This window comes from Ursus arctos, unplaced genomic scaffold (genome assembly GCF_023065955.2).
Source record: "Ursus arctos isolate Adak ecotype North America unplaced genomic scaffold, UrsArc2.0 scaffold_16, whole genome shotgun sequence".
NCBI classification, from domain to species: domain Eukaryota; kingdom Metazoa; phylum Chordata; class Mammalia; order Carnivora; family Ursidae; genus Ursus; species Ursus arctos.
Genome location: NW_026622830.1, coordinates 59,847,673 through 59,871,723, shown reverse-complemented (window position 1 = coordinate 59,871,723; position 24,051 = coordinate 59,847,673). Strand labels below are relative to the sequence as shown.

General features: G+C 50.3%; 1 protein-coding gene and 2 long non-coding RNA genes across 3 annotated transcripts in view; 2 read left to right on the top strand and 1 right to left on the bottom strand.

The window, feature by feature from the left end:
• LOC125282090 (uncharacterized) overlaps positions 1–3,773 on the top strand; it is a 106,164-nt gene extending 102,391 nt beyond the window's left edge. The window contains exon 10 of the long non-coding RNA XR_008959666.1: positions 3,287–3,773. This is a non-coding gene — a long non-coding RNA (uncharacterized LOC125282090). The remainder of the gene's footprint in view (positions 1–3,286) is intronic.
• LOC125282066 (focal adhesion kinase 1-like) overlaps positions 1–24,051 on the bottom strand; it is a 424,568-nt gene that overhangs the window by 277,655 nt on the left and 122,862 nt on the right. The gene's annotated exons all lie outside the window — the stretch shown is intronic.
• Positions 14,940–22,387, top strand: LOC130543902 (uncharacterized). Its single transcript, XR_008959669.1, has 2 exons — positions 14,940–16,425; positions 16,948–22,387. It is a non-coding gene; the product is annotated as an uncharacterized LOC130543902 (long non-coding RNA).

Here is a 24,051-nt window from a genome sequence, read left to right as displayed (position 1 = left end):
CCAACTGTGGGCCTGTGCTCAGGTCACTGGGACACCTGGCTTCCTAAACCCTTCATAGATGTCCATTGTTTTTCTGGTACGTGTTTTCCCTGTGAGGCTGGATTGAGACCATTTTCTCTGTCGTTCAGAGTTTATAAGGACGCTCTTGGAAACCGGTCTCAGTTTCAGGGCAATGGTATTCCATCCTTCCATTGTATCCCCAGGTCACAACTCTTTCGTCCTCCTGAGCCGCTTTGGTCATTGGTGCCTTTATCCCAACTCTTTACGTGGCCAGCCTCACCCCTCTGGAGACCTCATGAACCCAGACTCTGCACAGGCAGTCTGAGGATCAGGCTGACATACCTGTGCTTGGCCGGGGTAATAAATGCCTTCATTATCCCGGACCACCCAGCTAATATTTTATCTTCAATATGAATGCCTCACTCCACAAAGGCCCTGTTGTTCTCACCCTTAGGCTGTGGCAAAGCCTGACCATAATCTCCCTGTTCCTAAAGGACTCACAGGGCTCAGGTTCAAACTTTTGTGAGCACTTGCAAAATCCTTTGGGAAATCAGTGTAGTTTATAGCAGTGTCTTATGCCACACCTCTCAGGCTCATCTGCCCCACTTAGCGGATTTCCAAGTGAGCCCGTGCACCACACACAGAGTGGCCCCTAGCGCCTGCCTCTGCCCACGTGTCAGGGCTGACTCAGGAGCTCAGGCTCCCACCTTACCCCCTTTCAGCCTCGGCCACCCCTCTTGAAAGGACTATGTGCTCTGCACACATCGCAGAGATACGGGAGGGCACAGGAAGGAAACCCACTGAACTAAAGAAGCTCATAAACTATTGACCTCCTTCCATCCTGCCTCCATATACCCCGGAAGAGAAGAGCAGGAGAGGCCTGCCGATGTGGACAAAGACCTGCCCTGGCTGTTTATCTTCCTGACAATAAAAAGGCCTCCTCATTGTAGCCAAACTGTTGCTGAAAATTCTGTTTTCACTGGTGAAACAGATAACTTTTGTCGAATGGCCCGCTGGCTCCTTGTTCTCAGTGTGGTCCGTGGACAAGCAGCCTCGGCATCTGCTGGGAGTATGTTGGAAATGCAGAGTCTCAGGTCCCTCCCAGTGTTACTGAATCAGAATCTGTATTTTCATGAGATCCTCAGGGGATCCGGGCCTAAGATGATGTCTCAAAAAACCACTGTTGAATGTTCCCCAAAGAGAAAGCTAATCAGCACCTTGGTATACCAAATGGGGAAGGCATGGTTGTTTCCTGGGCCTTTTTGGCAGTTTCTAGCATTCTAGAATTCCATAAAGGGTTGATTCTCCAGTGGCCCTGATGGGAATTTTTCTGGAAGAAGGGAAAGAACACCATCCTTGCCGGGAAATTGAGCAAGGACAGAAGCTATGCATGGGCCCAACAGCAAGAGCTCCAACGCGCCAAGGCTGATCCCCTGCTCTAGAGCTCTCTGCTGTTCTTATGCTAGATCCCTTTGTGTCAGGTGATGGGATGGGAGATTGTTCTTGCTTCTGTATTGCTGTAACCCGTCCTCTAAGATTCACTTTTGTTGTATCCCAAAGTTTTGGGACCCATGTCTTATCGTTGTTCTTTACTTCCATTTAATTTTTACTTCATCTTAGAATTCCTGCTTGAATCACTAATCGTTTGGGAGAATGTTCTTTGACCTCCATGTATTCATGGTCTTCCCTGGTGTTTTCTTGTGGTTGATTTCTAGTCCATAGCATTGTGGTCAGAAAAGATGCATGCTATGATTTCCATCTTTTTAATTAGTGGAGACTTGTTCTGTGGCCTAATAGTGATCTGTTCTGGAGGACGTTTCATGTGCACGCAAACGGAATGAGTGTTCTGCTGTTTTAGGACGGGATGCTCTGCATGCGTCTGTTAAAAGCAGTGCATCACCCAAAGCCACTGTTTCCTTGTTGATTTTCATTTTGGATCAAGTCCACATTAATAGAAGTGGGGTGTTAGAACCCCTACTGTATTGCATTACAGTCAATTAGTTGCCTGCTGTTTTTTATTAACTATTTTTTTTTTTTTAGATTTTATTTATTCGACAGAGATAGAGACAGCCAGTGAGAGAGGGAACACAAGCAGGGGGAGTGGGAAGGAAGAAGCAGGCTCATAGCGGAAGAGCCTGATGTGGGGCTCGATCCCATAACGGCGGGATCACGCCCTGAGCCGAAGGCAGACGCTTAACCGCTGTGGCACCCAGGCACCACTTATTAACTATTTTATAAAAGTATTTGAGTCCTCCTATGATGGGTGTCTAAATATTTAAAATTGTTCTATCTTCTTGTTGCATTGTCTCCATGATTATGACACAGTGTCCTTCTTTGTGTCTTACTACTCTTTTTTTTTTTTTTCATTCTGTTTTGTCTGATAGAAGTATTCCTACCTCTGCTTTGTTTTGGCAACCACGTGCATGCTAGATGCTTCTCATCTCCTCACTTTCAATGTGCAGGGGACTCAGTAGGTCTGGGGGCTCAAGCTGAGTACCCAATTTTGGACAAATTGGTGTAAGAGTGGAAACTGAGACTAAGTGTGTAAACTAGAGAATGTTTGAGACATGGACTTCAGAACAACATGGACCTAAAAGTCCCCTTGACCACCAAGGAGAGGGTGGGTTTCTCTGGTCAAGGATATGGGCCATGGGGCACCATCGTGGCTCTGCCTTTAAGTTTCTGCCTTCGACTCAGGTCATGATCACAGGGTCCTGGAATGCAGGACTGCATCAGACTCCCTGCTCCAACAGAAACCTGCTTCTCCCTCTCACACTCCCCTGCTTCTGTTCAATCTCTTACTATCGCTCTCTGTCCAATAAGTTTTAAAAAACTTAAAAAAAAAAAACGATATGACCCATTATCCTGGCAAGAGAGAACCCATCCCTGATCCACCAGATGCCAGCCAGGGAACAGTGGCTACCATGGATCGGACACAGAGCCTGGGGCCTGGAGGGAACTGCTGCTTCAGAAGAACTGCATAAGGAGATGCACGAAGGCTGGAAATCCTGGCTCCTAGGTCAGCATAGATGTTCATGGAACCAGGCTCAGGTGTGCCCTTTAAGGTACCCCTCCCATCTTTTCCCAACACACAAAACAAGCAGGAAAGGGAATCCAGAGATCACTGACAAGAATCCCAGAAAGATTACAAACTTGGTAAACGGCCAACGGGGAGACTGAGGCTGGAAAGTCCTGCCTGCCCTGAGTCCATCTGCAAATTATCTTCCTCTGGCTTTGTCCCCTTCACACGCAGGATTTGATCTCCTTCCGTGTTTTTCCCCACTAGGTGCTGATGCAGTTCCAGAGATTGAACTACAATACGACAAGTTCCAAATACGGGGGCAATACAAAACCAAACACAAAACCAAAAAAGCATCTCAACGGAAGAAGCAGGACACAGTCTTCCTGGCCTTAGAGCGGAGAAAGGCAACCCCAGTCCTGGGGCAGGAAGGAGTTCTGGGGCGTACAAGTCTTAAGGACTCCCACTTTCAGTGGTTGTTGCTATTCCTGGGAAAGTCCCTGCAACCTCTAAATCTCAGGAGTTCTGAGGGGCTGTCTCTGCTGTTTGCTCAAATTCATTGACTGAAATGGACCCATGCTCTGAGTAAGGGGGATTTGGGGGTGCCCTCCAGTGGCTAGGGAGAAGGGCTGGCACTTCTCCTTCCTCCCACGTACAGTAGCTGATGACTCTGGGGGATTTCCTAGGTCAGGAACGAATATGAGAGTCTGTGCAAGTTTTCCATTACTGCAGGAAGTAAAAGACCCAAACCACACACATGGGCTCTAAAACAAAACAAGGGCTTTAATCTCCTAACATGCAAATCTATCACGGTACTATTTAAAACAACTAAATGGTGCCCCCTACATAAGGAAATAGATGGGGGGAAGGGGTGTGGAGACAATGGGCACAAGGATGCAGCTGCTGAGGAATCCCTGCAGGGCCACTGGACACTTGCTCAGCCCTGAGGTTGACTGCGGCCAGTTCTTCTTCTTGAGTGCTGCTGACCAGCTAGGACCGGGGCTCCAGCTGGCAGGACAGGGTGTAGCTAAGGACAGAGGGACACCTGTGAGTTGCCCAGGAGCTTCCATTCAAGAGTCCCTGCCAGTGTTTGCCCACAGCTGGAGTCTGGCGCCCCGGCAACAAGGCCTGAGGCTGCCCAGGGAAGGAGGATCCCAGGAGTGGCCAGCAGAAAGAGTCCACCCCGAACCTCACCGACCCAGCTCCTGATGGGCCTCACCTCTCAGCCTCGCTGAGCGGCTCCATAGCCTGGAACCAGGCCCAAAAAGGATCCTCGGGCTCTAGGGTGTAATTCTCGGCAGCCACCTGGAGCAGCATGATGTCTGTCATGACTTGATATTCCTGAGCAGAGAGAGAAGCACAGGATGTATAGGGAGCCTGGGAGGGGGGGCGGGGAGCTGCAGGGTCTGGTGAGGGTAGAGCATCGGGACCGGGCACCCATCCCAGGTCCTGGCACACATTGCCATCCTCCTCCCTGCAGATTCATCCGGTCTCCACCTGTTCTCAGAGGTGAGTATCAGTAGCCCCTCCTCCGGGAAGTCCTCCTGGATGCCATGCTCTGTCCCCATCTCCTAACGGGATGGGACTTGCACTGCTTTCTTCTCAAGGGATCCCAGGAAATGTGAGGTGGAGGGGATGGAGCCAAGCAATGTTCTTCCCAGGGACATCTCTGAGGCCCACTCCCTACCCTTCCCTGCGGGAAGCGCCACATATGCTCACCTTATTTCTTTTCTGGTGGTTGATCTCATTCCCCTGGAAAGCAGACAAAGTCCATCAGAATGAGGCCCCTGGTTCTTAGGAGCACTTGATTCCCATCCCTTCTCATGCTGCACCATGGCCAGGACCCGTGAGGGGGCCGTGCATACACAGATAGTGGGCCTGGGATCTAGGCCAGGCTCTGGGGTCCAGAGAAAGGAGGACATGGGGCAGATGGACTGGCTACAGGTCGGGACCCTGCAGCACCACCCTCTCGGAAGACAGTAGGGGAGGCCGAAGCCTCAGGCAGGAAGGGGCTGCTACGGCTACGGAGGTGCTTGCTGACGTGGAGGGTCCTGACTTCATTCTCCCCCCACGGGCAAACTCACCGGGGGAGGCTGAGGTCCACTCAGACAGACCTCATGCAGCTTTGCCTTCAGGAAGCTCTGCTGCTTCACCAGTCTTCGGCACCGGGAGCCGTGGCCTAACTGCAGCCTCACCTCGCTCATCCCTGAGATGGGCAACAGCCCCCAGGCTCACAGGGTAGCCGTGAGGCTGTCATGAGGAGAGGTTTGCCGAGTCCTGAGAGCTCAGGGCTCAGTACAGGGGCGTTCTGCTCCCAAACCTCCGGATTCTGGTCCCTCCCCCACAATCCTCAGGCTCACCCACCTCCAGATAGTCCTCCATGGCGGTATCTAACATCACCAGCTCGGTGAGAAAAGTGCCAAGGAAAGGCACGACACCCTGTGTCATGAGGGGGAGGGTTGGGATGAGTCCCTGCTCGCTGGTGTCCACAGGGACCCTCCACTGAAAATGCTCCAGCCTCCTAGCCCACCGCAGGGGCTCACGTGGAGCAGCCTAGGACCCTTAGCAGCCTCCCCCCCACGGGTTCCCTTTCCCCTCCCCCTCCCAGAACATCAGACTCCTCCTCATCACCTTCAGGGCCTGCTTTTCAAAAATGCCAGGGAATGGAGCACTAGGTCGGTCCCTCCCCACCCGCAAAACCCATTCTCTATGGACCACTCTGGGCCCTCCTCCTGGTCCTTTTGAAATAAGAATTGTAGAAGCTGTGGCCCCAGGAGCCGCAGCTGGAGTGGGAAGGACCCCCCCTTCCTGATCTTTCCTTTTTGGGAGGCTTCCAGCCCTCAGGGAGGAGCCCTCCTCCTCCTCTGACTTTGGAGGCCCTGGGCCTCAGGCACACTCACCTTCTTCTGCATCCTCTTCTGGGCTCCCCGGAGGGCCATCACCAGGGTGGCAAATCTATTGGATGGTCGCTCCTGCAGGGCCAAGGACAAGTTCCTTGAGACCATCATACCCTCAGGCCACTTGCCCCCACCATCTTGGACGTCAGAACCTAGACATCTGACCTAACTCATACTGATCCTGAGGCCCCATTATCCAGAAGCAGGCCGTGAGTGATTCCAGAACAATCTCATTCCAACATTCACTCCATGTGTGACCTTGAGCTTGCAGCCTGGCCTCCCCAAGCCTGTTTTCTCATCGGGAAACATGACAACTCCACCTATCTCCCATGGTCTCCTGAGGACTCAGGGTCCTATTACTCTCATCATTGTTGTGGCCCTCAACCCAGCCCAACCCCATCACTGAGCACAGGTCTGTCCTCTGGGCTCTCCAGGTTTGTAGAGGCCCCCACCTGGACCAGCTGTCAACACAGAGAGAGAGGGTGTGTAGGCTAGGGAGTCTGCTTGGACACCACCTGCTTGCCCCCTCGCCGCCAACGGCATCCGCACCTAGGCTGTCGCCACATTCATGCCAAAGGCTTCCCCTCCCCAAGGAATGCTTCAGACCATTCCCGACTTCATCCACTCAGGATCCTATTCCCTCCCACCCCTCGTCTCTTTCCAGACCTGCACCTTCCAGGCTACCTTGATGAGCAGGTTCCTGCCCTGTGCGCTGTCCTTGCTGCACAGCTTTTGAAAGATCCTCAATGGCTTCCTGAAGAGAGGCAAGGGAGGCACGATCAATCGACAAATAATGTGGCAGGGTTGAGTGCGAGTGCCTTTTCTTTGAGAACCCCAGAGTGTCAACCTGCCTGGTTGAGGGTTTCTTCTGGGATCCTCTGAGCACTAAGGTCTTTGTAGGACATGGGAGGGAGCTCTCATGTGGCTCGTCCTGGGCCTCCCTTCCCATATTCATTGAGAAACGCTGTTTGGGTCAATTTGGGGTTCAAATGGGCAGAGAGCTTAGTGGCTGTCAAGGAAACACGTGAAGAGATTTAATGCAGTTCAGCCCCGTGTGGGACATTTGGCAAAACTGATTTCTAAAGCGGGAGGCATGGTGGCCTCCTCACCAGGAAGGCTGAGAGACCTACCCACCAGCCCAGGTCCTGTGGTCGGGGTTTGCTGCCTCCCAGAAGGTCCAAGCTGCCTGAGGGGGAAGAGGACAAGCCTCTGGGAGCTCCCTCGTCCATCCTGGTCCCTCCATGGACAGAGGCCTACTCACCTGGAAACCTTCCCCCACGTGTTCTCGAGGCGGTGAATGGAGACACTCTGTAGAGCCGAGAGGATGGCATGTAAGGACGAGTAGTTCCTCAGGGTTTGACAGGCCTGGGGAGGGAAGAGAATGGGATGTCACTTGGGGAGCCGGCACCTTATTGGCTCTCAAGCTTCAGTCCCCCTCAGGGGAAAGTGCTCCTGCTGGAGGAAGCCGCTATCCAGGGACCTGCCGAAGGGCACACGTGAGGCCCAGAGGAGGAGGAAGATTTTACCTCACTCCAAGGAAGGAGCCAGGCAGAAACGGAGCATCCCAGCATGGGGCCATGCAAGGCAAGGTCAGCATGCCCCTGGACGGAAGAGCCTAGGGACTGCACAGTCCCTAGGGCAAAGACCAGGGCCTTCCACCCTGAGACCTGATCAAGGGAAGAGCAGTGCCCGAGACTCAGGAGAGCACCTCGGCTGGGCTTCCCGTTGCATACCTTGGCCACCTTGATCCAGTGCTCCACCACCATGGCCCTGTCCCGGGCTGTCATGCTCGGATTGCCAAGGCAGGTGGTGATGACACACTTGGCCACACCATTGAACTGGGCGACAGTGGCCCGGACTGTGGGTGCCAGGTGCTCATTGCCAGGCTTGTTGCGCTTGGACCAGACGGAGCCCAGGCACTGATGGGGCAGCAGCTTCTTGAACAGCTCCTAGAGAACAGGCGGACCTTGGTTCACCCAGCCATTTCCCATGCAAGACTCATGTCCTACGTAGGGGTCACAGGTCAGAGCTGGACCTCAGGGAGCTGAGAATCTGGCCTGAGCCTGGTTGGAGACCGTGGATTTCATTCCACTGTTTTTCCCTGAGGGAACCCAGTACACAATGACCCAGGAGCAAACAGAGCAAGGGAAGGAAGGAGGGCATTGGCACCCTGATCATGCTCAGGAACTCCCAGCTCCAGGTGGCACTGCAAGGTGGTCCAACCCAAGGGGGCTTCTTCCCCTCCCCTTCAACTGGCCATCCCCCTGGTCCTTCCCCCCTTTCAGATGCACATTCTCACACGGGAGCTGCAACCACACGTTTTTCCATCTGCCCTGTCCTCATGGACACATCAGATGCCTAATCAACGCTGAGGGTACTCATCCTCCAAGGCACATGAGTGGGTGACCCATGGACTTGACTGAACACAGGGAGCTGCCCTCCTCCACCCACGGGACCAGGGCCTGCCCATTGGTCTCTCCATTCTGGCTCATTTCTTCTCCCTAGTACCTCCGTATCAGTGCTTATCAGGGTCTCTCGCTACAGTCCGCAGCTGGACAGTGAAAGCTTGGGGCTAAGCACCTTGATGGGTTGACAGGGTTGGGAAGTGGTGGAGCTGAGATTTGGTCCCAGACCATAGGAGTCCACATCAGGGAAAGGCAGGTGTGGGGCAGGTGAGAGCAGAAGGAAGGCCTGCCCCTGGCCCACCCTGAGAGCCCAGCTGCTCACCGCATCCATATACGTGAGCTGCTCTGCCACCAGCCTGGGAGGGAAGTCCAGGAGGTCGGGCTTCTCCTCACCCAGCTGGTTCTTTGGGGTGACACAGCGGTGGCAGGAAGCCTCTGGGGCCGCGGTGGGCTCTGTGGCTGTTGCCTGAGTGAAACTTTCTAGCAAAAAGGGTGGTCCAGCTGACTGCTGCTCAGCACCCGGCACACATGCAGAAGATGGGAGCACGGGTTGCAGTTCTGGAACAGCTGACGGAGGGGAGGCTGGCTCTGACACCGCAGGTGACAGTTGACACAGAGCCGGGGTCGCCTCTAGCTCTATAGGAGGCCCTGTTCCTGGCTCTGCCGCTGGAAGGAGCCCTGGAGCTGGCACTGGGGCAGGAGACAGAGAAAGGTTCATCCACATCACTGACTTTCCGGATGCCTTTGCAAAACCAGGACAGACCCCATGGCCTTGAAAGGAATACCCAGCCCATGAACCGCATCCCAGTTAGCCTTCCCAGCTTGCCATCCCCCTTACCCTCCACCTCTGCCTCAGTGAGCGCCAGAAGTTCCCGCTGCATCAGGAGAAGGGGGACATGGTTTGTCAGGTCCCAGGCATGCCACTTCAGAACCATGGCCCCATGCACATAGGCCACCTTGATCTCGACACGGTCACAGCCCAGGGACTGATAGATAGCCTGCAAATTCTGGTCAGGCCAGGTACCCAAGATGGGACACAGGGTGCTGGGGAGAGTCATATGTGGAGCAGAGTCAGAGGCCTGGCCTTGCATTGCACATGCTACTCCCACAGCACCGTTCTTTCTGTATGGGTCCCAGAGGATGGCCCCAGCCCCCTTCCAACCCCTCTCTAGCTGCCCTCGTATTGGGAGGCCTGGTCCTCCTGAAAACCTGAATGAGTCTGGTTTTTCCACTTCTCCTCTCCTCTACCTGGCCATGGGCCTGGTCTATTCTATCCTCCATGCACACCAGTATCAAGGCTCAGGTTGGAGGCAGATTTGTGAGTGGTCGGCTCAGCACACCCTCGGTTCTTGGCCCCGGTTGGGGTGGTCAGCAGGGAGGGGCAGGCAGAGCAAGTTGGGGCCGTCAAAGGGATGGGTGTTTCAGGCACCCACTGAGCCCAGACTGTGCTCTGCCGCCCAGAGGGCCCGGGACCCCCTCCACAGCCTTCTTTGACTCATTTGCTTCTTCACATGAAGCCCCCCAGATGAAGCCCACCCACTGGAAATCAAGAGATCGGTGAGATCCCTGGTTCGGCAAATCCCTCCCCAGCCACCACCCCTGTAGTCCCCCACCCTGCTCTGTGGAGGCAGCCAGCCCTGCTTCTGGACCCAAACCCCTGTCCCAGTTTTACTTGATCATTTCATCTGTCCTGTGATCCAGCTCTTGGTGGATCCTTTCAAAGCTAGAGGAGGCTACGAAGATATCACATCTAACAACCATTGGACATGCATGCTTAGGGTGTGCAGAGTGCCTATCTGACCCTCTGACTAGAACTGAGACCCAGACACTGTATCTCCTCTGTCCATTCACATTCCTAGGTGCTTAATATACATTCTTGAATGACTACTTCCCAGCCCGCACTTTCCAAATCCTGAGTGGCCCGTGGGCTGGTCTGCCTGCTCCCAGTGTGCCCCTGAGCTGCTCACACAAAGGACAACTACCAGAACCATCTAGATGGAATCTCAGAAGTCCTTTGCACATGGGGAAACTGCCTGCTTTGCATTTCCTTTCGTCAACCCAGAAGGGCCACCGGCCTGTGAGGGTTGCACTTGAGAGCTTCTTGACCGGAGAGAGAGAACTATTAAGCAAGAAGATGCCCAGCACGTCCAGGAGCCCTTTCTACAGAGCCAAGCACCAGAGTAGCCCGTGCCATGTTTCCTCCCATGATTTCCTACAGTAACTGTATGAGGTTCATCCTCTTAACCACCCCAGTTTTCAGAAGAGGAAAGGGAAGGTCAGAGAGGGGTAGTGCCATTCCCGAGATGTACACCCAGTAGATGGGAGGCTCACCCTGTGCTGTGCATGGGGTGGGCACTCACCGATTGAACTGCTGGCCCAGGACCTGTGTGGCTGAAGTGAACATCTCGTACATGCAGAAGATCGTTGAGGTGGTTGAGATGCTCCCATCTGGGAAGGATGGCACCAGGGACTGTACGAAACGCTCCATTGTGCCTTCTCGGAGCCTCAGCATCGTCTGGGCCTCATCCAGGGACAGGGATGATTCCTTTTCCCACCAGGTAGAGAAGGGGGGTGTGGGGGGCAATGGAGTCAGCTTCAACACCACGAACCACCAGGATGATCAGGGTCTGGTGCTCAGACCAGAGAGTCCCATCCCTTCGGGAACTTGTGCAAGAAAAGGGACTTGAGGGCCCACCCAGAAAAAGGCTCTAGGCTTGAAAGTACAATTGCCTTTAGGGGTGAAATGAGAAAGCATTGGTCACTTCAACACATCTTGTTAGCTGAGCCACCACAGCCTTTCTCTCTCTGAATAGGCTTTATTAAGAACTGTATGCCTTTGAGTCATCAGTCAACATCCCTACTGCAGACAGGAGAAAGCAGAGGCTTAGCATCTCCAACGCTGCTAGAGATCATAGACGTTGGGCCTGAGAACTGTCCAGAGCATGGAATGCATGGCATTTCCCTAGGCTGCTGCGGCCTGGTCTGTTCCTCAGGTGGGGAGAAAGGTTCAGGGGAAATCCACCTTCCTCGGCAGGCCCCATGGGAGCCGGTTGTTTCTAGTGTGGGTTCTGGCCTTGCCGTGATCATCTGTGGGTCCTGAGATTGGACATCAATCTGGACCTGTTCTCACCCCAGACCAGCATTGGATGCTGTTGTGGGCCGAGGCACCTGCTGCTTGTCAAGGGAGATGGAGTAGCTGAGCCCTTGGAGCAAGCAGCTCCTCAAAGATGGCCTGGATTGAACTCTGAAAAGACAGAGTCCACTACCTGGGCCAGGAGGCATCAGAGGCCTTGCACCCAATCCGTGCTTGAAAGGCTGAATCACGGTGGCAGACAACCTCCCATACGGAGGTCCAAAAAGACATATGAGGACACAGCTTGTGACCCGGGGGACATACAATGAGTCGATGTGCTCTGAGAGGTGATACGTTACAGAGGAACATATAGAATGGCTTCATCCCACCGTTCCTTTTATGTTCAATCACCCTGTGTGGGGTGAGGATTCATAAGGCCTTGGACACGTTCTCCAAGGACAGTGGAGCTGGGTTCTACACAGGATGGCTGGGGTGAGTCAAGAAAATACTCAAAACAGTAGCAAATTCAAAGACACTCATGGCTGTGGGAAAAGTCACACAAAACAGAATGAAACAGAATAACCCACGCCCCAAACTGCAAAAAACATGAACACTATTCTCTACCATTCCCACCTATGTGAAGAGTGTCTTCCTACCTTCTCCCACAGCTGGTGGTGGAGGTGTGGATACTGGGATGACTTTGTGGTTGGGCCTGCGGGGCACTCATATAGAAACACCATGGGAGGGCCCCAGGTTTGTCCCCATATTTGTGTGGGGGCCCTGGGTGCGTGGAACCCTCTTCCCATTCTCACCTCAGAGCGGCACTGATCCTGGGTGGCCTGGTGCACCTGCCACTTGTCTAGGGCGTTGTAGTTGAAGTCCCAGACCAGCTCTTCGATGACCTCCTGGGTGCAGCTCTGAAAATGCAGTGCCCCATAGACATGGGGTCAAGAGACATTAGTGTCCTCCCGGGACATTGCCACAAGGGGCCACCCGCATTAGAAATCCTGCTCTCCAGTTGAGGCAAAGAGGGGCAGCTGAAAAGACATCGAGCAAGGACGTAGCCGGATGAAACTCTAGAGCTCGTGATTAACATCGAGGTAGTTGAGCTTGGTCCCCAGTGCTCAGCTTCTCATCCCGCCTGCTATGACCTGGGGTGTGAACATGAAAGATGGGCCAGGCTTCCAACACCTGGCAGCTTCCTTCTGCCCAGGAAGGGTGTGTCCCACATCCTCTGTCCCCTTCTCTACACATAGACAACCAGCCCCCCACCCCAACACACACACAGGGACACACATAATGAGGGGCAAGAGGTGTGGGCCTGCTGAGGTGACATCACAGTTGTTGCCTGCTCTCCAGTGGGCTGCCCTGAGCTGCCTCGTGTTACCTGTTGGTGTCTCCTGCCACATGTCCAGAGGGCTCGGAAAAGCGGGCTGAGCCGACGTCTACAATTATTTGAAAGTCTCTCTCTCTGGGCTTGCCTGGGCCCAGAGACCCTGAAGGGAGGAACACAGCAAGAGAACATCTTGCTCTCTCGAATGTCTCCACTCAAGTGAGCTGGAGAGCAGGTTGTCTTTTGAATCTGGGTGCCCGGTTACCAGAGTTCTAAGTTCAGTTGGGGCCTATCACAGAGGAAGTGAGGTCACTCTTTCAAGATTCTAATCCCTGGGACCATGTGTTCAGTCAGACCTATCCAGAGCCCCTTCTTGGCAGTTGACTCCTTAGCTTTCTCCCCCATGTCATCTCCTTAACTGGACACAATGAGCCAAAAAGGCCATAGCCACCACTCTCTGGAAATGGAACTAGTGTCTGAAGCTTCAGGAGGCAGAGCTGAATTCAGACCTTACGTTCTGTGTTTCTTTGCGCACTTGTGTGTCCTATGTCATTGTGTCTCTCACGTAGTCCCCACTTTCCCAGCCTGCAGTGTGGGGATCAGGCTAGAATCTACTTCCTTGGGACATCCTCGGGTGTCTGTGGATAAGAGTATTTATTACATGTGTGGGGTGGTCCCCTGTGTATCTGAGGCACAATTTTCAAGATGGAAGAATTACAAGAAGGGGTGGGACTTGGCATGGAGGGCCGCTCAGAAGAGGCCTGGGTTCCAGCCGTGTAATACTGCAACTGTCACTTTCCCTCTTGGCCTCATTTTAAGGTGGGCACCATGATGGCCTGGAAAAGCAAGAAGATGCAGGCATTGTCATCCTCTGTAGTAAAACCATGCAATTGTTTCCCGTTATATGAAGAACGAGACCCCGTTACCTCGTTTGGGTCTATGAGGGGAGTGGCTTTCACCATGGCTCCCAGGGATCCTGACCTGTGGTATAGGCATCAGACTGTAACTGCTAAGTGGTCAGTGACTGGCTTTTGACCCACAGGACATATTCAACGTGATCAAGTACCATGCCTAGAGCTTCTCTACATGTCATGCAAAGAGTTTCTCACTCCCTAGTTACTTTCCATCATGTTCCACTACTCACTCCTTCCCTTTCCCTTCTTCTTCTCTCTCTCTGAACCAGAACCAAGCACTGATGTTTTCAGCTGCCATCTACAGAGGCTCACAGGATAGAGAACGGAGGCAGTGCCAAGGCCAAAAGACACACAGGAACTCAGCTTCTGAGTCCAGATGGCATCCCGAGTCACGTGAGCCAACTTATGACAAAATCCTCTTCCAGTATGGCCCTGGTCACAGCCGCAGCCACTGACACACCTTGAGCCTGGGGAACCATGCTAATTTGGGCCCGCATTCTTCACCCACAAATACTGTTAGAAATTAAAGCGATGCACCTGCACATGCAGGGTATCAGGGCAATGCAGTCCCGGGGCAACTCTAGATAAGTAACAGTCTCCCAGGCCTCAGCATCTGTCCCTGCCTTCCTCCCTCCCCTCTGCTCTCCTGCTAGTGTCCCTGCAGCCACCCTGGCTGCCTTTTTCACTCCTCTGGCCAAACTGGCTTCTGTTATTGAGTGTCTGCAGCACAAGTCACTTCTTCCTGAAACGCTGCTCCCTGACGTGTGCAGGCCTAGCTCCCTTTGGTCAATCTGTTCTCAGCAACCTCAGCTTCAGTGAGGCCTTTCATATCTTTCCATGCAATGACTCCCCAGCCTTCCTCCGTAGTACACTTCATTCCTACTACAGAGCGCTTGCTCTTTTCTTTCACGTGCGTTCTCTTTGGAGCTTTGGTCCATGTGTAGACTGGGAGCTCCTAAAGCAAAGGAGCCCTAGGTAATTTCAGCTCCGCGCACGGGCCCAGCAAGATACCTGGCATAGGGCAGTGCTCAGTGTGTAGTTACTCAATGAACAATTGAGAAGATCTTGGAGCCCACCTCCCCTCTTAAGCACCTAGACTGCAGAATGCTACTAAAACTTTCAAGCTGTTTCTGGGCAGGGGCGACAACCACAATGGCCTCTGCCTGACTCTTCCTGCTCCAGTTCCTCCAGCAGAACTCACCAGGTACCATGGACAAGGAAGCGCCCTGCACCCAGTTCTCCAGCTCTGGTGGCACAGCCCCATGCAGGCACACCAGCAAAGAAAGCCATGCCTTTTCTCGGGGGTCCTCAACGCAGTGCCTTTGCAGAGTCACAGAGCAAAGGAGCAGGATCTCTATTTTTCCCTTCTCTGTGGAATCTGAGACAAAGAAGAGAAAAGGAGGAAGACTAACTCAGAAAAAGAGATCAGATTGAAGTAACCAGAAGCAGAGGGCAGAGGGGGTACAGGAATTGAGTGAATGGCAAAAGGTACAAATTCCAGTTTCAGATCAATAAGGAATAGGGATTTACAGTACACCCCAGGACTACAGTTCATTACTGCTCTATGGTGTATTGGAGAGGTGTGAAAAGAGCAAGTTCTGAGAGTTCTCATCACAAAGAAAAACCTCTCTTTCTTTTCTTTTAACTTCATTTTTGTATCTCTAGAGATGATGATGGCGGCGGACTAAATTTATTCTGGCGATCGTTTCACAGTATACGAAAGGAACATCATTACGCCAGGTATCTTCAACATACACAGTTCTGTATGTCAAATGTATCAAAACAACTGGAGCAAAAAAATATTTTAATATTCATAGAGAGCATCAGGAAATTGGACGTGGTAAAAAGAATGTCACGTAAACAAAACTGAAAACAGCAGAACCGAAAGCCAGTAGGTTATCCTAGGGGTTAAAATCTTCAAGCCATTGGCATAGAAAGTCGATTCTGAAATTGAAAATCAGTGAATTAAAATTAAAGCAGATGAAATAGAATTTTAAAATGTTGTTCCATTTAACAATTTGTCAAAGAATAGAAAGTCTTAATAAGTGACCTCAGATAGTAACTTTTGAAAAAACTGTTCATGTTTTGGAAAATTCTGATTGTAAGCTTCCAAGTGGGCACAGAATGAGAACATTTTGTTTGATCAAAGTCGCCTCATGGAAAATGGCTGAAGCAAAATGTCTGAGATAGGACCTAAACGAAAGGATATAAATGGCTAGACGAAATTGTCCCGAGTTCGTTTCTCCGTATTTGCAGTTTACATTTATTTTCATGTCGTTAAGTCCATTAAGTTCATGGAGTACATTCTAAGTGTGTTCCATGCATTAATATGTTTGAACAACCTCCCTGTAACCCAGCTTCACATCTCATTGTATCTTGTAAAACTCAAACTCTATACCATGAATCAGAAACTTCCAATGACCGCCTACTTCCAGCCCTTGGCAACACCATTCTACTGTCTTTGGCAATTTACTCTAGGTAGGTCCTAAGAGTGAAGTCAAAGTGTGTCTTTTCATGAATACTCATCTACTTAGCATAATATCCTCCAGGTTCACCCATGTTGTGGCATATGTCAATGTCTTCTTCCACTTTGAAGAATGAATGCTATTCCAATATGTGTACATACAACATCTGTTCCTCCCTCGACAGATACTTGGATTGCTTTCATGGTTTAGCTATTATGAATAATGATGCCATGAAAATGTGTGTTCAGATATGTCTTCAAGACCATGCTGTCAATTAATTTGGGTATACACCCCAGAAGTGGAGTTACTGGAACACATTGTAAGTCTAATTTTCATTTTTTTGAAACTACCATACTGATTTCACAACTATGCTGTTAAACATTCCTACCACACACATTGAATAAGGCTTCCATCTTCTCCACATCTTGGCCAACACTTGCTCTTTTTTTCCCTTCTGATTGCTTTTTTTTTTTTTTTTGGAAGAGTCATCTTAAAGGATGTAAAATGGTATCTCGTTGCTTTTTATAATTTGCATTTCCCTTAACAATAGTGATGTATCTTTTCAAATTTCTTTTCACGTGCACATCTTTGAGGATATGCCTATTCCCAATTTGCACATTCACGCATTGCATTCATTTTGTTGTCTGTTGTTGAGTTCGTGTGATCTCTATTCATTCTGGATATTGAGCCCCTGCCAGATAGACAGTTTGCAAATATGGTCTCCCATCATGTGGATTGTGTTTTTACTTCATTGCTAATGTCTTTAAAGTCACAAAGATTGTAAGTATTCTGAATGTCCTGTACGTGAATTTATTTTTCTTTTATATCCTGTGCCTTGCAGGTCATATGCATTAAAGCACGGCCAAATCCTATTTTGTGAAGCTATGAAAATGAATATTATTGGGCTGCACTTCCGAGATGAAAAAGGTTCATTAGTGGAGTAAGAGAGCAGCATGAACTGGAGAAGCACTGGCATGATGATGGGGTCATGACTCTATGTGATCGCAAGAGGATAGGAATATGTATGATGGGCCAGCATGAGCTGTGTACTGGAAATGGGACCTTGTCCATTTTGTGCAGCACCTATGTGGATGATGGGAGCAGTGAGACATATGACTGGACGGATCCCCGAGCTCAGCCCTTCTTCCAAGTTAGACTTTCATTGCACTCTGATCCATTAACGTTTGAAGAGTTTCTTAATCAGATGAGGGACATAGTCTTACATGCTAGAAGGTGATGAACGTGGTGTGTGGGCGTGTCTGCAAGGAACTCCGTATCCCTCCCATCTTGGTGAGCCACTGTCTGGAGTCCATGGCAAAGAAGGTTAGAGTACTAAATTACACTGGGGTCAAACCAAAGGGGAACAGTGTGTCCCTCCTATGCTGAGCTGAAGTCAGGCAAGACCTTTATATGTTTGCTCTGTGTTCCCAGTTCATGGTCCCTAAGTTCTGCATGTTCCTCTCTGGGAGAGAGGAGATGGACATGTTTGAGGGGGAGCTGGAGAGCTGTATCACCACCAGGAATGAGACCGAGAGCCGACTCCCAGTCATCGTGCAAGTGAAAAAATGGGATCAATGTCATCAAAGAGAAAACCATCAGCCACCAGTATTCATGCCGCCTGTGAGGAAATCTTGTCGAGAGGCACTTGTAAGTGATGGAGGGTGCACACCTGTAGTAACTCTGTGGCAAGTACAGATGTTACCTGCTTGAGGTGACCCACCTTGAAGAAACAAAGTTTTTGCCACCCTGTCAAGGGTGCTCGGAATGGACTCGAAGGGCAAGAGGCCTGGAACTGAAAGCATGTTTGAAAGTCTCTTTAGGGTTGAAATGAAAAAGGCAGCATGCCCTGAAAACTGCCTCACCTTGAATAGGCTAGCTCCCTTCATTGCTTGTGGGAAGAAAAGAAATCATCCGGTATTTTTCGTATTGAAAACAAGAAAACACAGAACCTTGGATTTCCGTTATTTTTTTATTGAAATTCGATTAGCCGACATACAGTCCATCCTTATTTCAGATGTAGTGTTGAATAACTCATCAGTTGCATATACCACTCAGTGCTCATCACATCACGTGCCCTCCTTTATGCTCCTCACCCAATTGCCCCATCCCCCCACCCAGCTCCCCTCCAGCCACCCTCAGTTGTTCTCTGTGCTTAAGAGCCCCTCATGGTTTTGCTCCGTCTCTGATGGCTTCCCGGTCAGTTTTCCCTCCTTTCCCCTATGATTATCATCAGTTTTCACTCATATGTGGAACGTAAGAAACAGTGTAGAGGATCATAGTGGATTTTCTTTAAAAGGATGTTATTTTCTGTCTTTCTATGTTTGACCGCATTTCACTTTTCTTTAAAAATGACACGTTCAAATGATATGTCCATTGACCCTGGAGGGTTGGGCGTTCTTCACACTTCCTCAATGAGTTAGGACCCTGAACCAGGTGTCAGGAGAACCTCCTCTGTGTTATTGTTCCCCGGGTGCCCTTGTTGGGCTTCAGCTTCCTTATCTGTAATACGATGAGAGATACGAATGCTAAATATTTTCCGAAAGTTGTTCCCGCTCCAAACGTTCGATGGCTACCCATAGTCGAATATTGCTTCATCCACGAGACAAAGGTTAGGAATCGTTATTTCAATTACTTCATGAAGACACACAACCAAGTAGAATGAGAACACCAGAGGAGCATCGCTCCAATAGGACTTGAGTGAAACTCTGCTCCAACTGCCAGTAGCATAGGACGTTACCTTTTACGTGAACACAGAGGTGGGCCCTGGCCTTTCCATAGAAACAGACTGTCCTTTTGTCTTTGGACATTTTCATTTACCTTTCGTGTGGATTGACGTTCAGCCCGATGAGACCTCATGAGGAAACTCTGCGTATTCTAAGCTTAGATCTCATAGGACCGATTTTTCTTAAGGTTTGAAAGTACACTATAGTTGACAGTGTTATATTCCTTTCAGGTGAACAGCAGGGACTCAATAGTTCTGTACATTACTCAGTGCTCAGCACCATAAGTGTACTCTTAATCCCCATGACCTATTTCACCCATCCCCCCACCTGGCCATCCCTAGTCTGTGCTCTACATTTGAGACTGGTTTTTTGTTTGTTTTCTCTTTGTTCTTTCTTTTTGTCTCTTAAGTGCCACACAGGAGTCAAACCCATGTTAACATAACACACATCGACTTTAAAGCTTACCTCCGTTTCATGGTCTGGATGAAATGTGCTGACTATACCACCACGTTGACTCCACAGTGGCTCCCAGGGATCCCCACCCGTGCTATATACCTCCCTGTCTATCCACTGCCTGGTTGCTAATAGGTTTCTGACCAAGAGAATATGACAGAACATTGTCACTTTCCTGTTACTCTCTTCTGTTCCCTTCCTTTCTTTCCTGTATCCCTGCACTGGGGAAGCAAGCACTGGTGTTTAGAACTGCCCTACATAAAGGCCCACAGAGGAAGGAACCTAGGGAGTGCCCAGGCTAATAGGCAGAAAAGAACTCAAATTCAGGATTTCGCTTAAACCCACTTTGTTGAGTCTGAGCTAAATCCTGACATTAGTCACATCAGTGACTTGGGAGCAAATCTTACCATAGTTGGGCCTCGGGTGAGGCGCAGATTGCATCACACAGAGACCTGGGGGCAGAAACACCCAGTCTCAACTGTGCGGAGATTCCAGGCCCCCCCGAATTGGGAGCAAGGAAATATCACGCTTCAGAAGTGCTAAGCTTTCTAGTAGTGTTCTCAGAGACAAACAGATAGCTAACTCAGTCGACCAGGCTTCGGCACCTGGCCCTCCCATCCACTGCCATCTCTTGTTCTCACCTCCCAGCCTCCACCAGCCACTCTGGCCACTTTCCGAATCTTCTCTGGTCAAACTAGTTTCTGTCTGAGAGATTTGGCCCCAGCGGTGCCCTCTCCCTGACACACTGTTCCCAGAGGTGTGCAGCTCTTGCTCCCTCTTGTCAATCTGCTACCAGCAGATGTCACCATGTGGAGGCCTTCCAGACCCTCCTCTCCTGTGACTCCCTAGCCCTCCCTACTACACTGTGCTGGTAACTGGAGTATAATACCTGCTCTGTTCTTTCACACATCTTGCTTTCAAGGTGTTCTCCATCAGAACAGCAGAAACAACTTGGCCATTTGCAGACTGCACTGGGGCGCACCAACTCACCTGGCACAGGCTGAGCGCTCAGAGCATAGTTGCTGAAAGAAGAAATGGGAAGGTCTTGGGGCCCTGCCTTCCATCCTTGTCACCATGTCCATTCCTGAGCCCGTTATGCTAGCACTGGGATGGGCAATGTGAGAGGCTAGAATGGATATCAAGTGGCCAAGATGTACTCGGCTGCTTAGTGCCTTTTCCAGGTTGAATGCGCTTGGGCGGATGTCAATGTGTGATGCAAAGATCATCATACCTGGTGCCCACTCCCATGGGTCCACCTACATGTCTGTTCCCCACGACTAATTGTCATAAATCTTCTTCCTCCCAGTCCCTGACCAACGAGCCAAATCATCTACCACTGCCACGAGCCAATGTATATTCTTTCCTCAGGCTGCTTTTCTTTCCATACCACCTGAAAGAATTGAAAGAATTTTGAAATGCTCGAAAGAATTTCCCGTCGCTGCATTCTATCAAGACTACCCTGAACGGGGCTGTAGTATATCTGCAGCCACTTTCCATCCTGCAGCCACATCCAAGCCCATTCAGCCATGAACCAACCTCAGTCTTTTCCCTCCTCTGTCGCCTGGAGCAATATTGGGTCTTCTGCCCGTCCTCTCTGAAGCTCCTCTGGCCCGTTCATGGGGACTTGCGAGTGAGCCCGTGCACCACACACAGAGTGGCCCCTAGCGCCTGCCTCTGCCCACGTGCCAGGGCTGACTCAGGAGCTCAGGCTCCCACCTAACCCCCTTTCAGCCTCGGCCATCCCTCTTGGAAGGACTTTGTGCTCTGCACACATCGCAGAGATACAGGAGGGCACAGGAAAGAAAACCCACTGACCTAAAGAAGCTCCTAAACTATTGACCTCCTTCCATCCTGCCTCCATATGCCCTGGAAGAGAAGAGGAGGAGAGGCCTGCAGGTGTGGACAAAGCCCTGCCCTGGCTGTTTATCTTCCTGACAATAAAAAGGCCTCCTCGTTGCGGCCAAACTGTTGCTGAAAATTCTGTTTTCAGTGGTGAAACAGATAACTTTGGTCAAATGGCCTGCTGGCGCCGTTTGTCAGGGTGGTCCGTGGACAAGTGGCCTCAGCATCCGCAGAGGGCATGTTGGAAATGCAGAGTCTCAGGTCCCTCCCAGTGTTACTGAATCAGAATCTGTATTTTCACGAGATCCCCAGGGGATCCAGGCCTAAGACAATGTCTCAAAAACCACTGTTGAATGTTCCCCAAAGAGAAAGCTAATCGGCACCTTGATATACCAAATGGGGAAGGCACGGTTGTTTCCTGGGCCTTTTTGGCAGTTTCTAGCATTCTAGAATTCCATAAAGGGTTGATTCCCCAGTGGACATGGTGGGAGTTGTTGTGCAGGAAAGGAAAGAACACCATACCTGCTGGGAAATTGAGCAAGGACGGAAGCTATGCATGGGCCCAACAGCAAGAGCTCCAACGCACCAAGGCTGATCCCCTGCTCTAGAGCTCTCTGCTGTTCTTATGCTAGATCCCTTTGTGTCAGGTGATGGGATGGGAGATTGTTCTTGCTTTTGGAGCTGGCCTGTATTGCTGTAACCGGTCCTCTAAGATTCACTTTTGTTGTATCCCAAAGTTTTGGGACGCTTGTCTTGTCATTGTTCTTGGATTCCATGTAATTTTTTTTCCTATTTTGAATTCCTGGTTGACCCACTCATTTCTCGGGAGCGTGTTCTTTCACCTCCTTGTGTTCATGGTCTTTCCAGGTTTTTCTCTTGTGGTTGATTTCTAGTCCATACCATTGTGGTCAGAAAAGATGTATGCCATGACTTCCATCTTTTTGAATTAGTAGAGACTTGTTCGGTAGCCTAATATGTGATCTGCTCTGGAGGACGTTCCATGTGCAATCGAAAGGAATGAGTATGTGCTGTTGGAGGATGGAATGTTCTGCATGCGTCTGTTAAAACCAGTGCATCACCCAAAGCCACTGTTTCCTTGTTGATTTTCAGTTTGGATCATGTGTCCATTAATAGAAGGGGGGTGTTAGATCCCCTACTGTATTGTATTACAGTCAATTAGTTGCCTGCTTTTTGTTATTAACTGTTTTACGTATTTGGGTCCTCCTATGATGGGTGTCTAAAAATTTAAAATTGTTCTATCTTCTTGTTGCATTGTCTCCATGATTGGGACACAGTGTCCTTCTTTGTGACTCACTACTCTCTTTTTTTTTTTTTATATTCTGTTTTGTCTGATAGAAGTATTCGTACCCCTGCTTTGTTTTGGCAACCAGTTGCATGCGAGATGCTTCTCATCTGCTCACTTTCAATGCGCAGGGGACCCAGTAGGTCTGGGGGCTCAGGCTGAGTACCTAATTTCGGACAAGTCAGTGTAAGTGTGCAAACTGAGACTGAGTGTGTAAACTGTTGAATATTAGTGACAATGGAATATTACTCAGCCATCAAAAAGAACGATTTCTCAACATTTGCTGCAACATAGACGGGACTGGAGGAGATAATGCTAAGTCAAGTCAAACAGAGAAGGAAAATTATCATATGGTTTCACTCATTTATGGAACATAAGAAGTAGGAAGATCAGTAGGAGAAGAAAGGGAAGAAGGGGGGGTAAACAGAAGGGGGAATGAACCACAAGAGACTATGGACACTGGGAAACAAACTGAGGGCTTCAGAGAGGAGGGGAGTGGGGGATTGGGATAGGCTGGTGTTGGGTATTAAGGAGGGCACCTATTGCATGGTGCACTGGGTGTTAGACGCAAGTAATGAGTCATGGAACTTTACATCAAAAACTAGGGAAGTACTGTATGCTGACTAACATAATAAAAAAAATTATTATAAAAGAAATAGAGATGATGGACTTCAGAAAACATGGACCTAAAAGTCATGACAGACAGCAAGGAGAGTGTGGGGTTTCTCTGGTCAAGGATATGGCCCATTATCCTGGCAAGAAAGAGCCCGTCCCTGATCCATCAGATGCCAGCCAGGGAACAGTAGCTATTGTGCATCTGACCCAGAGCCTGGGGCCTGGAGGGAACTGCTGCTTCAGAAGAACTGCATAAGGAGATGCACGAAGGCTGGAAATCCTGGCTCCTAGGTCAGCATAGATGTTCATGGAACCAGGCTCAGGTGTGCCCTTTAAAGTACCCCTCCCATCTTTTCCCAACACACAAAACAAGCAGGAAAGGGAATCCAGAGATCATTGACAAGAATCCCAGAAAGATTCCAAACTTGGTAAACGGCCAACGGGGAGACTGAGGCTGGAAAGTCGTGCCTGCCCTGAGTCCATCTGCAAATTATCTTCCTCTGGCTTTGTCCCCTTCACATGCAGGATTTGATCTCCTTCCTTCACATGCAGGATTTGATCTCCTTCCGTGTTTTTCCCCACTAGGTGCTGATGCAGTTCCAGAGATTGAACTACAATACGACAAGTTCCAAATACGGGGGCAATACAAAACCAAACACTAAACCAAAAAAGCATCTCAACGGAAGAAGCAGGACACAGTCTTCCTGGCCTTAGAGCGGAGAAAGGCAACCCCAGTCCTGGGGCAGGAAGGAGTTCTGGGGCGTACAAGTCTTAAAGACTCCCACTTTCAGTGGTTGTTGCTATTCCTGGGAAAGTCCCTGCAACCTCTAAATCTCAGGAGTTCTGAGGGGCTGTCTCTGCCGTTTGCCCAAATTCATTGAATGAAATGGACCCGTGCTCTGAGTAAGGGGGATTTCGGGGTGCCCTCCAGTGGCTAGGGAGAAAGGCTGGCACTTCTCCTTCCTCCCACATACAGTAGCTGATGACTCTGGAAGATTTCCTAGGTCAG